Source organism: Coptis chinensis, chromosome 2 (assembly GCF_015680905.1).
Source record: "Coptis chinensis isolate HL-2020 chromosome 2, ASM1568090v1, whole genome shotgun sequence".
Classification (NCBI taxonomy): Eukaryota; Viridiplantae; Streptophyta; class Magnoliopsida; order Ranunculales; family Ranunculaceae; genus Coptis; species Coptis chinensis.
This window is the reverse complement of record NC_141457.1, coordinates 32,850,435-32,864,056: the sequence shown is the minus strand read 5'-3', so window position 1 is coordinate 32,864,056 and position 13,622 is coordinate 32,850,435.

Genomic DNA, 13,622 nt, shown 5'->3' with positions numbered 1-13,622 from the left:
TTTCCTATCCAATGATCCATAAAACACTCTATTCCGACTTCGGATGACATACGAGATAGTGGAAAACGCCTCGAAGTCGCGCATGACGTAAGTTATGCTTAACGAATGAAATCTAAATGAATAGATCATGTCAATCCGAATCGTAATACAATAAAACGGCCTAAGCAACTCTAATGGGACATAAAACATTTTAGTATGCGAAACATTTAACACCCCACCCCAAACAAATTTTTTTTAACGGCTTAGAAAATTTGTTTTTAGCAATGGTCTTTTAAAGTCGATTCCCGACTTCATAGATTACTATGTTTTTTTATTTTTATTTTTTTTATTTTAGTTTTAGAAGGAAAAACAATAAGCAATAAAGACATAATTCACACCATAGAGAAACATGACTCAAAAAATCCGAAAAAACATGCAAGAGTGGAAAACGTGAACTATGTGAACCGTGGACTTAGGATCCGGTACTTACAGCCACACACTCCATAGGGAGGGCCCGGTTACCTTAATGGTGCACTCACCAATATATTGGAATGAAAGGAAATGCACCAACACAGAAATTTGAGTCGCTTTATAGTCGATACTCAAGACTTTATCTAAAACATATGTATGAACATGCAGTTGATCATATATCAACAACCTAAATAGTTGTGGATCATTCCATAAATAAATATCACAGAAAAACATATCCAAACACAATGAAGCACCAAGATTTCCTACTGACCAGCCTAGTGGAATCCAAACGAAGTCGGATAACCCTATTGTGTAACCTATCATGCACCTTCTTTTTCATTTTTGAATCGTGGGTGTTTTTTAGTAAATAAGTGTGGAAAAGTGAATGGTTGTGGAGGATATGGTGGATATGGATAAGTTTTAGAAAGACAGCCTGCGCACAATGAGGATGTGGTTTTGGCAATCAACTCATTCATTGTGTGTGTAGTGGACTGCCTCAATTCTGAAAATGAAGGTGTCAAATAGTTTGTCCTTCCGAAGTATCCGTTTGCTAGGAGGATTTAAAAATTATGAAGCACAGGAGAAACAAAAGGATCGAGTGCAAACTTCGAGATTCCTTTGAAAGGGTGGAAGGAGGGGAATCGAGGTGGATGTTGTGCAAGTTAGTTCTTGATAGGGTGAAATTTCACCGCTTTCGAAAAAACTCATCAAATTCCTCATCTAGATTGGTCATATCCACATTACTATGGTAGTCCTCTACATCTTTGAGAAAGTCATCTATCCCGGCCCTCATCAATAATATGTGTAATGGACTAGTGTAGGAATGGAAATATTGAGTCCGACTTTCCAAAGGAAAGAATTTTGGGCATATGACTATCGGGAACGTGTTGTTGAAATAATCTCGAGCAAAGCTCTCGATCATGCTAACCTCTCCATCCATAGACGAATCGGGTAACCGTGTCCTTGTTTTAAAAACATTGACTTCAACATGACAAGATGGCCAAAAGACATGGACATTGAACCATCACGGCAATTAATGAGCGCGTTGGCGGTTGCGAGGAAAGGACGCCCTAAAATAATCGGGACAGAGTCGTTAGCGACTTCTGTATCGAGGACTACAAAAAATCAGCCGGATAGTAGAAATCCAGAACTTTTACCAACACATTTTCGACTACACCCTTAGGATACTTAATAGACCGATCAGCTAATTGCAACGTCATTTTAGTGGGTTGCATCTTGTCTAGACCTATTTGTCTATACAAATAAAATGGGAGTAAGTTAACACTAGCCCCCAGGTCTAATAACGCGGTGGTCGTATAGGAATCTCCTAAGGTGCATTGTACAGTAGGACGACCAGGGTCCTTGTACTTAACAATTCCATTATGTTCAGATAAGGTTGGGAATTGTTCTGTTAAAAAGGCGTCTTTTGGTATATTTGTCTTACGCCTAGTAGTACACAATTCCTTAAGAAACTTAGCATGGTGTGGTAGCTTTTTTATAGCTTCGAGGAAAGGAAGGTTTATAGTTAGATTCTTGAAAACGTCCCTAATCTCCTCGTAAGTTGTATCTCTAGTTAACATGGCTAATTTTTGTGGAAACGGTGGTTTCTGTCTATATTTAGCAATGGTATCACCTGGATGTTTAACTGTGGCTTTATGTTTCTTAGGTTGTGTTGTAACTGGTACCTCTACAGTGGTAGGCTCTTCAGTTTCTATTTCGGTATCTAGTAAAAGAGGTGTAGGGGACTTATCGTGGGGTAACTATAGGCATAGTTACCTTGTTATCAACCACTCTGCGAGCGGAGAGTGGTGATGGCATTTATCTCACCTACATTTTCATATTCATTACTAGTATTATCGGTGACCTCAAAGGTCGTGTTTGTTATTTTAGGATTAGGTATTGCGTTACACTGGAAACACACCTTTGGGTTAGGCTTTATCTTGAGCCAACCGTTGGGTTAAATTATTAACGGATTGTAGAAGGCGCTTGGTTAGATTGAGCCATGGTTTGGAAAAGTTTTTGGCTCACTTGTATGAAGGTGTCAAGACGATCCGGTTGGGTGGGTGTAGTGTTCACGGGTTGTTATTCTTTGAACTATTTCCGTGAATTATTTATTGTGGATTTTGATAGTTATTATTTACCGAACGATACCTCTATTAGCATTATAATTATTATAATTACCTTGACCTTGTGCTTGACCTTGTCGAGGTTGCACTTGGTTGTTATAATTATTAAAATTACCCCGACCACTCGCCCTTGTCTTGGTGGGGCTTGGTTAAAGCTTTGCGGTAGGCCTAACATATTGATTATTGTACCCTTGAGGTGTGACTTGTTGGTTATTTCTCCAACCGAAGTTGGGATTTTGTCTCCAAGGGGCGTTAGGTTCACTATTAATGGAACAAGCCTGTTCATAGGCTATAGGACAGTGGGAATCGGGATGCTCAGGACTCCAACAGAAACTACATGGATTTGAATTTACATTCATAACGGGGATTGGCTTTTGTTGTACAGAAATGGCATCTACCTTTTTAGTGAGGGATTCAATCAGAGTTTTAAGCTCAGGATCTGATTTAACCTCAAACATACTGGTAGCCTTAATTGTGGAAGAAGAACTAGCGGAGCGGGGGATATCATCACTACCCCCCCAGTTGTTATTTCGCTTAGTTTGATCCTCTAAAAATTTATAAGCCTCCGAGGCTCCTTTACTTAAGAAACTACCCCCATTCATTATGTCAAGGACTTCTTTATGGTGATGTTGAAGTCCTTTGAAAAAGGCACGAACTAACGTGTCTTTTGCTAAGTTATGGTGTGGACACTCTATAAGCAGATCGGTGAAACGATTCCAAGCCTCTGAAATGATTCATGAGGATTTTGTCGAAAAGAAATGAATCTTGGAAAGCATCTCATCCGTCTTTTTAGGGGTGGGTAAAAATGTTCCATAAACAACAACAAGTTTAGCCCACGAGTCCACGCAATTAGGCGCTTGGGCAGGTTAACCAAGACGCCTTATCGGGCTAAGGTGAAAGGGAATACCCTTAATTTAATTTGTTCAACCAACCGTAGGATGGTGGAATGTTGTTAGGACTTGTTCAATCCTACGCGTGTCTTTGGTAAGGTTTTTCATGGTCTAAACCATGAAACACGGGTAACAAATTAAAAATATTTGGAGGATTCTCAAAATCCCGATTGGGTCCGCTAGAACGATGCAAGATTTGGGGCTATCGCCAAGGCTTTGTAGAAGTCCGAGAGAGGAGTCTCTTTTCTTCCCCATTATATCAGGTGGTGTGTGTGATATAGTAGCTAGAGGTGTAGTTTGTGGTATACTAGATAGACTTGTTTGTTGATGTTGTTGTGTATTTACGTTAGGTGTTTTTGTTCGGCCAGACCTTAATCTCATGCAAGGCTAAGTCGAGCTTAACTAAACATGCAACACTCCAAACAATTCGATGTACTAGTATAAACCTCTAACCAGGAGATGCGAGGTGTGGAAGAAAGGAATACCTGATTGCGTCCTTGCTTCGCTTATGAATAGCGTCTTGTGTACGCGTGTTCAGTGTATATAAGAGAATAGAACACTGAAAAACTTGACAACTCGAAGTTCGAAGCAAACTGTGGAAATCCGGAAATTTCAGCTAAGGGCGCGGGCGCGCTCTATCTTGGGCGCGGGCGCGCTCTATGTAAATTCGAAAGTCCAGTAACTTAGCGCGGGTCGCGCTCTCTTTGGGCGCGGGCGCGCTCAGTGTATTGATCAAATTCCAGTAACATAGCGGCGAATGTCAGCGCTCTCTTTGAAGCGCTGGCGCTTCGGTTTTTTCTCGAATTTTTCCAAAACTGAAACGGCAACCACAGTATGAATCAAACAAGGGTGGGTGGGTGAAATGGGACTTAAAAATTACTAATTCTATTATGAAAACAATGCTAAAGTGCAACTAAGATGGCAGCGGCGCCATTTGATAAATATAAAATGAATAGTCTACCTACGAAATGAACTATGAATTCACAACGTAAGTAAACTAAACTTAATCTTATGAGCCTATGTTTATCAAAGATTCTACTCTCAATCCTATGAGATATAGTGGAGTAGATAAGTTCGTTCCACTCCTAGTGCTCTAGCATGGATGTTTTCTAATCTAACTAGTCGTTTTTAAGTCTATGAGAGTTTTACGAAGGGAATTATACTACGATGCAACTACCCACAAGATGCAACTAGTCGATTATCTAAATAATTATGGGAAGGCTACGTTGATTCTATGATAAGGAGTTAGAGGGGGATTGATTCCACCTTAACTCAACTTAATCCACTAACGACGAATCGTCAGTAATCCGAATCGCTTCGCCCAGCGAACAATTGGTTATTCCTAATCCCTAATTATACATGGCATTTCTACCAATCATAACTAGCATGTGAACAATTAAACCCATTCTCATGGTGAACTAATCATTTCTAGAGTGGAATAGAAAATATCGGCGACTTTCTCGATAATCGGACTCAAGCTTTCATCAAGGCTTCACAACCCCTCTAATGGAGGTTTAGCCTTGAATCATTCAAATCATTTCCATTTAGATTAAAACTAAACATAATATAAAGCATTGAAATTTACTTAATTTAACAATAATGAAATCTAATTTAATGACTAAATTGAAATAAGGACATGAATTGAAATTAGATCTAGAATTGGATTTGACAAAAATCGAAATTGATAAGAAATACTACTTTATTGATCTAATTAATTTGAAGAACAAGATCCAAAGGTTTAATCTAATAAGGGATTTGAAACTAATTAAAGAAAACAATTAAATCTAGATCTAGAAGCTATTTTAATGGCTACTTTCTATTCTAAGCTATCTACCCTAATTCTCTACTATTTAATCTACCATTAACAAAGAATTAAGCTTTTGTTTTTATACATTCAGATCCAAAAATCGTGCATGGGCTTGGAGCCATGGTTTGGGCCAGAGAATCAGGCCCAAAACCCAATTCTTTCAGTCCAAAAAGGCCTCTTCAGTTGCAGTTGGCTTCCACAGACTTTTCATCCACTTCTGCTCCTTTGATTGGGTCAAAGCTTGGACCATTGCAAAGCTCTTTCCGAGCCGGTCGTTTTGACATAAGGTAGGCCTCAATCCGAGGTCTGAGTCCAAAGATATGGCATTCGGAAGTTCTGCTGACTTTTGCTCCTTTATCTCGCTAAAGTGGCACATTTCTCGCACATAATGGACTTTGAAGCCCGAAATGCATAAAAAACACTTAATCAGTATTAACTCTTACTTATTATTCACATAATTGGTCTAACAGTATGATTATTAAGGGGTTAAAACTACAGTTTTGGGCTCTTATCACTACTCCAGTGTGCAGTGGGCACACTTTACCTTACAATCTCAATGACAAACAAGGAAGCCGGAGTCGATCAAACACATCTGCCACTTACTATCACACTAACCTATTCCTAATTGAGCTAGAGGTCTTTATTAGGTGTTACGGGGATTAGGAAATGGTTTAAGAATGAAGGAAATGGATATTCAAAAGGACAAGTCTGAGATAATAGAGTCTTCATATTATGTAACTTAGAGAAAACCTTGTTACTTTCTTTTGCTTCTATACTTTGTTTCCATCCTTAGCCATATTTTTCTTTTTCTTTTCTTTGGCTTTTGACTCCCTTTTATTCTATTTTTGGAGTTTTTATTTATTTCTTTTTTTTTTTTTTACTTCGATGGAAACTTCTTTTCTTTTTCTGAAGCAACTAACTAATTTTTGTTTACATAGGTTTTCTCTTCTTCTTTTTTTCACTCATTCTATTCTCAGACTTATTCTAGATTGGGTAAGTTGAATTTTTTATTTTGTTTTGTTTTGTAATAGGGTAAAGGAATTGTGGTTTATAGAAGGCTAAAGAAAGGCTCGAGGGGCTTACTAGCGGAAAATAATTCATAGGTTTGAATTTTTTGGCTATATCGATCCAAAGAGGGCCCTAAATTCTCGCTTAGGATATCGCATAGTGATCAAGCTAGTGGGCGTGTGATTTCTCTATCCGGATTTTACTTCTCCCTTTTGTCATTTCTCAAATGTTTTGGCTTCATATAAGGCTTTAGGCTATATTCTCCACAGATTTGTAGAATAAGTACTCTAGCCTAGATTTCGAAACTTATCTTGCTAACAATCATAGATACTCATGTAATATATTTATAGATAGATGCAAAGATTATTACCTAAATATTAACCTAAGTTTCTAACAATTATTCTGATGCAAAAGCTACGTGAGACTTCTAGATTATTAAGAGCATAGAGAAAGAAAACAATACCAATATTCCTAAATGTATAGCATAAACTTATTTATTTATATTTTTGAAATTTTTAACTTGAAAACAAATGCATATTATACATATCTATATCTTAACAGATGCCTTAATTACACGTGTTTCTATGCCCCCACCCCCCAAACAAGAAGCATGTTTTGTCCTCAAAGCATTTAAATAAAGAGGGTAGGAAAAATACCATGGAAACGCGTGAAATTCTGGAACATCTGCAAAACAAGGTTATAACATACTAATATAGAAAAGAAAACTGACGCAACTCTATAAGAGTTCCATCCATTATGGGGTTAACAAGAAATAAATTGTTTGGGACATAAGCAGACACTAACTGAAACTAAAAACTTACCTCCACTCCAGCATTTACTCGTCATCCTCCTCTTCTATAAAGAAGTGAGGTTCCTTCGCGTCCTGCCATACCATTATAATTTGCCAAGCTTGCCGCCATTTATCATCTACGGATGCTAACCTATTAAGCGCCACTTGGTCGGATGGGGTGTAAGGTGCAACCTGATGAGGTTGTATCCTCCACCCTTGCTAAGTCATTGCATGGAAAGATCGGATAATACAATTGGTGGGTCTCACAATTTCGACCCCAACCAAATCCGTGAAACGGGCACAAAAAATAGGGAAGAAACATAGCATAATACGGCAAACTAAAACAGGCATAAGAAGATACTTATGCCTCATGCTATGGGCTCATGCTAAACTAGACATCAAGGTTCTGGGAAAGTCATGGCACATATGTCCCGTGGCTAAAGCAAGGAAGACGCTGAAAGTGGCATCATTCACAGAAGAAAAAAAATGCCATTCCCCTAAAATGTTTAGCATGATCCAAAACATAACAGTTCCTATGTTCATGGATAGGCTACCAAGGGCGACGTTATATTCGCCTTGGTCCTCGATACGGAAAATGCCTGCCCCATAAGCCTCATGCAAAAAGTCATAAGTGTAGACATGCATATTATCTACCCAATAGCATCATGGGTCTTGTATTTCAGAGGGCATGGCAAGTCCAAGAACAAATGCTAGCAAGAACCATAAGCGGTTCCCAGCCTATGTGTGTGATCACCTCACGAAACCAAGCACCATAAGTAGTGCTTTGAAACAAATCTTCGAAAGACTGTTCCGGTATTATTGTAGGAGATGTCATCTCAAAACTACGCTCTGGAATAGCTGCAAATCACCCGGGAACAACCCGCAGAAAACTAAAATTTTTCGTGTTCACAGAAGGCAGGGCGCGGGTGCGCTCCACTTGGGCGCAGGCGCGCTCCGAGGTGCTGATTTGTGAAAATGATGAAGAACAACGGGAAACGTGGGAGTGAAAGGTGAGAGATGGAAGTTAGGTGTAGTGTGGGTTGTGAGTGTAGAATGAATGAAGTTTTTATAGGTTTTGAATTGTTAAAACGAATCGGTAGGTTGCCAAAAAGCTTTAAAGGCAATTTCCTAAACAATAAAATTTCGAACCCGAAAACTAAACAACTCATATTCTTGATTCTATAGCAACCCTAATATCTTTTATATTGGATTTAGACTAGTAACTTCTAAACTCTCTTAGATTTCATCCTACCACCACATCTAATCATAGGTATGCCAATTCGACAATATTCTCAACCTTCACTCCAAAACAAACTCTAAAATAGAGGATCTTCTACAAATCATGATAGAATAAATAATACCACCCCAAACAATTCGGGAAGGTGGGATTAACAATAAAATCCATGCACAATTTGAAAAGAACAACATTATATTAAAATTGAAATTCAAACAACATTTAACTACCAAATTCAAAATTAACTACTGATTTAACAACGTAACATCCTATCTACTAAAAATAATAAAAACAACATCAAAACAACAAACAAGGAGAAATCTAGCTACTCTTAAAGGGAGCGAGGTGGGGATAAGAATAGGAAGTTTAGTGATCAAGCATGGAAAAACCAAACACCCCTTTCCCCAAACAAATTTTTGAAAACAGGGTTTGTAAAAATTTGTTTTAAAACGTCGGGTCTTTTAAAGTCGATTCCCTAGACTTAAAGTGATATATATGTATTTACATGCAGTTTCCCATATATCAATAATCTAAACAATTGTGGATCTTTCCATAAATAGTTAACATGGAATGCACCACCAAACAGAATCAAGCTCCAAAACTTTCTACCACTTAACTTAGTTCGAATAAGAAGGTGTCCAAGTGAATGATCGTGAGTAAATGAATGGTTTTAGAAAATACTTGGAATATGGATAAGTGTTAGAAGAAAAGGGTGGGAAGAATGATTGGATTTTATGAGGGATTAACTCAGGTGGATGGTGGTAGGGTGGTGCTCTAGGTAGTGCTTGAGAAGGTGGATCATCACAGGCTCTTAGAAACTCGTCGAATTCCTCATCTAGGTTGTTCGCATCCATATAATTATGGTATTCATCTCCATCTTTGAGGAATTCATTTATCTCGTCTATTATGAGGCTTAGTCCATCTCTTCTATGGTCAGAAGGTAGGGTTGAAAATTCTTTCTCTAGTTCAGTTATGTTCAAAGAGTCAAAATTGTGATCTTTGTCTTCTTCCATAAGAGGGATATGTACTAGTGTAGGGGCGACATCGTCGGAAGCACTAATGTGATATACAAAACTCTCAATAGACTTAACTTCACCTTCTACAGGAAAATCTAGTTGTTCATGCGGTGTTTTATCCCTATACCTAATATGAGGGGGAACATATTTGTTAACCGTTGCTTTATCTTTTATCACTTTCCAACTAGGTTTCCATATTGGAACCTCTACAGGTGTAGGATCTTCAATTTCTATGACCGTATTTGGTATGGTATCATTTATAGTTTGCGGGTGATCTTTAGGCATAGTCACTTGGTTATCAACTACTCTCCCTGAACGAAAGGTAGTGACTGCCTGTAGGTCCCCTTAGTTTATATTACCATTACACTGAATACTTTTTATTTCGAAGGCGGTGTTTTTTAACTTAGGATTAGGCACTGCTTGACTTGGAAACACGCCGGTTTGGTTATCATTTTAGTTAGAAGACATGTCAATAACCTTTTGGCACAAAGACTGCATCATTTGCATCGTTTGTTTCATCATATTAGAGTTTTGATCATGCTGATCTTTCATCAAGTTTGAGTTTTGTCGCATAATTTGATTTTGTTTCTCCAACAAGGTCACTACTACTTTGTCTGTAAATGGTTGTATTGGAATTAAAGCTTGTTGAGCGTTCATGTCTTGATGTTGATAGTTAAGGTTCTCGGGTACTAAACCTCTATTCGGTCACCTAAGTTCCCTTGTCCTTGATGTTGAGTTAACCTGGTTGAAGTGTGATGGTTGTGGTGGTGTTTGTGCATAGACAAGAGGACAATAGAAGTCGGAATGCTCAAGACTACAAATGACATTACAACGAGTGGAGTTAATGTTCATGACCGAGTGGGTTGTTGTTGAACAGAGATGGCATCTACCTTTTTAGTGAGGGCATCGATAAGAGTTTTAAGCTTCGGGATCATGTTTAACCTCAAGAGAAGAAGAGAGGAGCCGGGAGGAATCGGTTCCTCCCCAATTGTTGTTCTTCTTAGATTGATCTTCTAAGAATTTATAAGCCTCCAAGGCTCCTTTACTAAAAAAAACTACCCCCCCTACATGATATCTAGAACCTCCTTATGATAATGTGAAAGCCCCTTGAAGAAAGCACGAACAAAGCGTGTCTTTTTCGCAAGATTATGATCTTGGGCATTCAATGAGAAGATCGATGAAATGATTCCGGCCTCCTAAAAAGGATTCATGAGGATTACGGTGAAGAAATGAATCTTGTTAAGCATTTCATCTGTCTTTAGTGCTTGGGTAAAATTGTTCCATGAACAATTGAACAAGTTGAGCCCATGAGTCCACGAGTTTGGCGTTTGGGCGTTAACCAAGCCGCCTTTGTCGGGTTAGGGTAAAAGGAAACACCCTTAGTTCAATTTGTTCCGCACCAACCGTAGGATGATGGAATGTTGTTATGACTTGTTCAATCCTACGCATGTGCTGATAAGGTTTTTCATGGTCTAAACCATGAAAAATGGGTAACAAATTAAAAATATTTGGGGGGATTCGGAAATCCCCCACTAGGTCAGCAAGAACGATGCACGACTTAGGGCCATCGTTTAGGGCTTTATAAAAATCAGAGAAAGGAGTCTCTTGTTCTTTAGCCATTGATACAAGTGTAGTGTGTGAAATTCTAGATAGGCGTGTTATATTTATTTCTACGAAAAACAAGCCTGATTATACTAGAATTAAAACTCCTTTGACAGAAGAGGCGAGGAGTGGAAGAAGGAGTACCTGAATGCCTCCTTGCTTGCTTAGCGTTTGAATAAGCGTCTTATATCACAGCGATCTCAGTGTATTTAACAAGTTAGAAACACTGAGTAACTTGAAGAAATAAAAATTTTCATTTACCTATGAAAATTGGGCTGTTCACGCTGAATTTTCCTTCGAGGGCGCGGGTGCCCTCTGTTTTGTCGAATGTCCAGTGTTTTGGGCGCGGCCGCGCTCGGTTTGGGCGTGGGTCGCGCTCCAGGGTTTTCACGTTTTAGGCCTTTTCTCTTACTCCAAAAAATTTGAAATTTTTACAGTAATTTTCTAAGACGTCTATCAAGTAGCCTGTAAAATTTCAGATCAATCGGAGCTATGAAAGTCCCTCTACTGCCCTGCAAAGTTTGCAAAACGGTTTTCAGACACAATACAAACAACCGAATGGTTAACCCTTCAAAAAAAATCCAAAAATTTCCAAATTTTTACTGGAGACTCCTGACAGATTCTACTTGTTCCTGTAAAAAATTTAGAGCAATTGGAGTTCTACAACCTCTCCTTATTGGCTGGTGTTCCAGATATTAAGTGTTTGCAACACTGCAGAAACACACTGGAAACACTCTACTATTTAGGAGGTCAAAACAAATCAAAAACTCATCAAAATTTTACTACAAACTCCTGACTTAGGATAGATACTCCTGTAAAAATTATAGAATTTTTAGAACTCCCTAAGTAATCTTACTTGTCTGTTTTTCAAGAACATACGGTGTGAAAACTGAAATGCAGCACTGTAAAGATCGTATTTTTTTCACAAGGTAAACCAACTTTGAAAAATCTGAAAATATTCCAGTAAATCAAAAACACATTAAATAATATGTATGAAAATTTTCAGAATTTTCGAAAATTTAGAAATACCTTTACCGCAGTGTTTTTCTCTGTGAATCCGCAGCCCCTATGCCTGAAATAGTGAACAGTTCCGAAAATTCAAGAAATAAGAATGAAAAATTAAAAGGGTGGGTGGGTAGAGAATGGGGGATTGCCCCTTGGATTCAAGCAATTGAATTCTTGTCTTGAACGAGATTAAGATGGCAGCGGCGCCATTTGATAAAAATTATTTTACGTATTCTAACTATCTATGCGTAAACACAAATAATCAAAATACGTAAATACGTGTTTATATCAATATTCCTACTCTCAATAACGAAGTAATAAAAGAGAGTCAGGATTCGTTCCACTTTTAAACCCTCAAGACTTAATTAGAATTCAACTACTCGACACAAAGAACAATGTGAGAGTAATATGTGATGTGAAATATCTAATCTACGATTATACTATCATTTCCCAAGCAAATCAAACAAGACATGGTATAAAGGTTTGAACTTTACTTGTTCGAATTCAAAAGAAAACTACTCATGTAAGAATTGATTTAAACTAATAGTGACAAATACTAAATCAATGAATTTCAATAGATGTTAATGGAAAATGAAACTAGATTATCAAAAACAACTAACTTTATTAATCTAATGAAAAGTAACAATGATTCAATAATCTATATTAAAACAAGGTATGAAAACTAATTAATTAATGAAATAAAACTCAAAACTAGATCTAGATCTATCTTTTTCTAACCCTAAACTCCATTAACATTAGCTTCCTAACCTAACTTATTTTCTAACCTAACTATCTACCATTAACAAAGAGTCAAGCTTTTGTTTTTATACTTCCAGATCCAAAAATCGTGCATGGGCTTGGATCCATATTTCGGGCCAGAGAATCAAGCCCAAAACCCAATACTTTCAGTCCAAAAAGGCCTTTTCAGCTACAGTTGACTTCGATAGACTTTTCGTCCACTTCTACTCCTCTGATTGGGCTAAGGATTGGACCATTGGAAAGCTCTTTCTGAGCCGGTCGTTTTCACGTAAGGTAGGCCCAATTTCGAGGTCTGAGTCCGAAGATATGGTCTTCGGAAGTTCTGTTGACTTTGTGCACTGTTTCTGCCCGCGTGGACTTTGACTTTTCATCTTTTGACCGGGCTTTACAAAGGCTTTGTCTTCTTGAATCTTGGCCTTTAATCACAGAACTCCTTAGCAACCGACCTTTGCTCCTTTATCTCGCTAAAGTGGTACATTTCTGCAAATAATGGACTTTGAAACCTAAAATGCATAAAAACACGTAATCAGTATTAACTCTTACTTATTATTCACATAATTGGTCTAAAAGTACGATTGTTAAGGGGTTAAAACTACAGTTTTGGGCTCTTATCATGTGTGATTTTAAAATATATATATTTTTTTTTTATTTTTTATGAATAAAATTTAATATAAGAAAACAAGAAAGCATTAAATGCATAATTCACACCATAGAGGAACATGACTCAAAAACCAAGAAAACATGCAAGAGTGGAAAACGTGAATTATGTTAAACATGGACTTAGGATCCGATACTTACAGCCACACACTCCATAGGGAGGGCCCGGTTACCTTAATGGTGCACTTACCAATATATGGACATGAAAGGAAGTACACCAATGAAAAAGGTTAGTCCTCATAGACAGGATCCTGTAAAAGGACTTCCTCTACATCTGG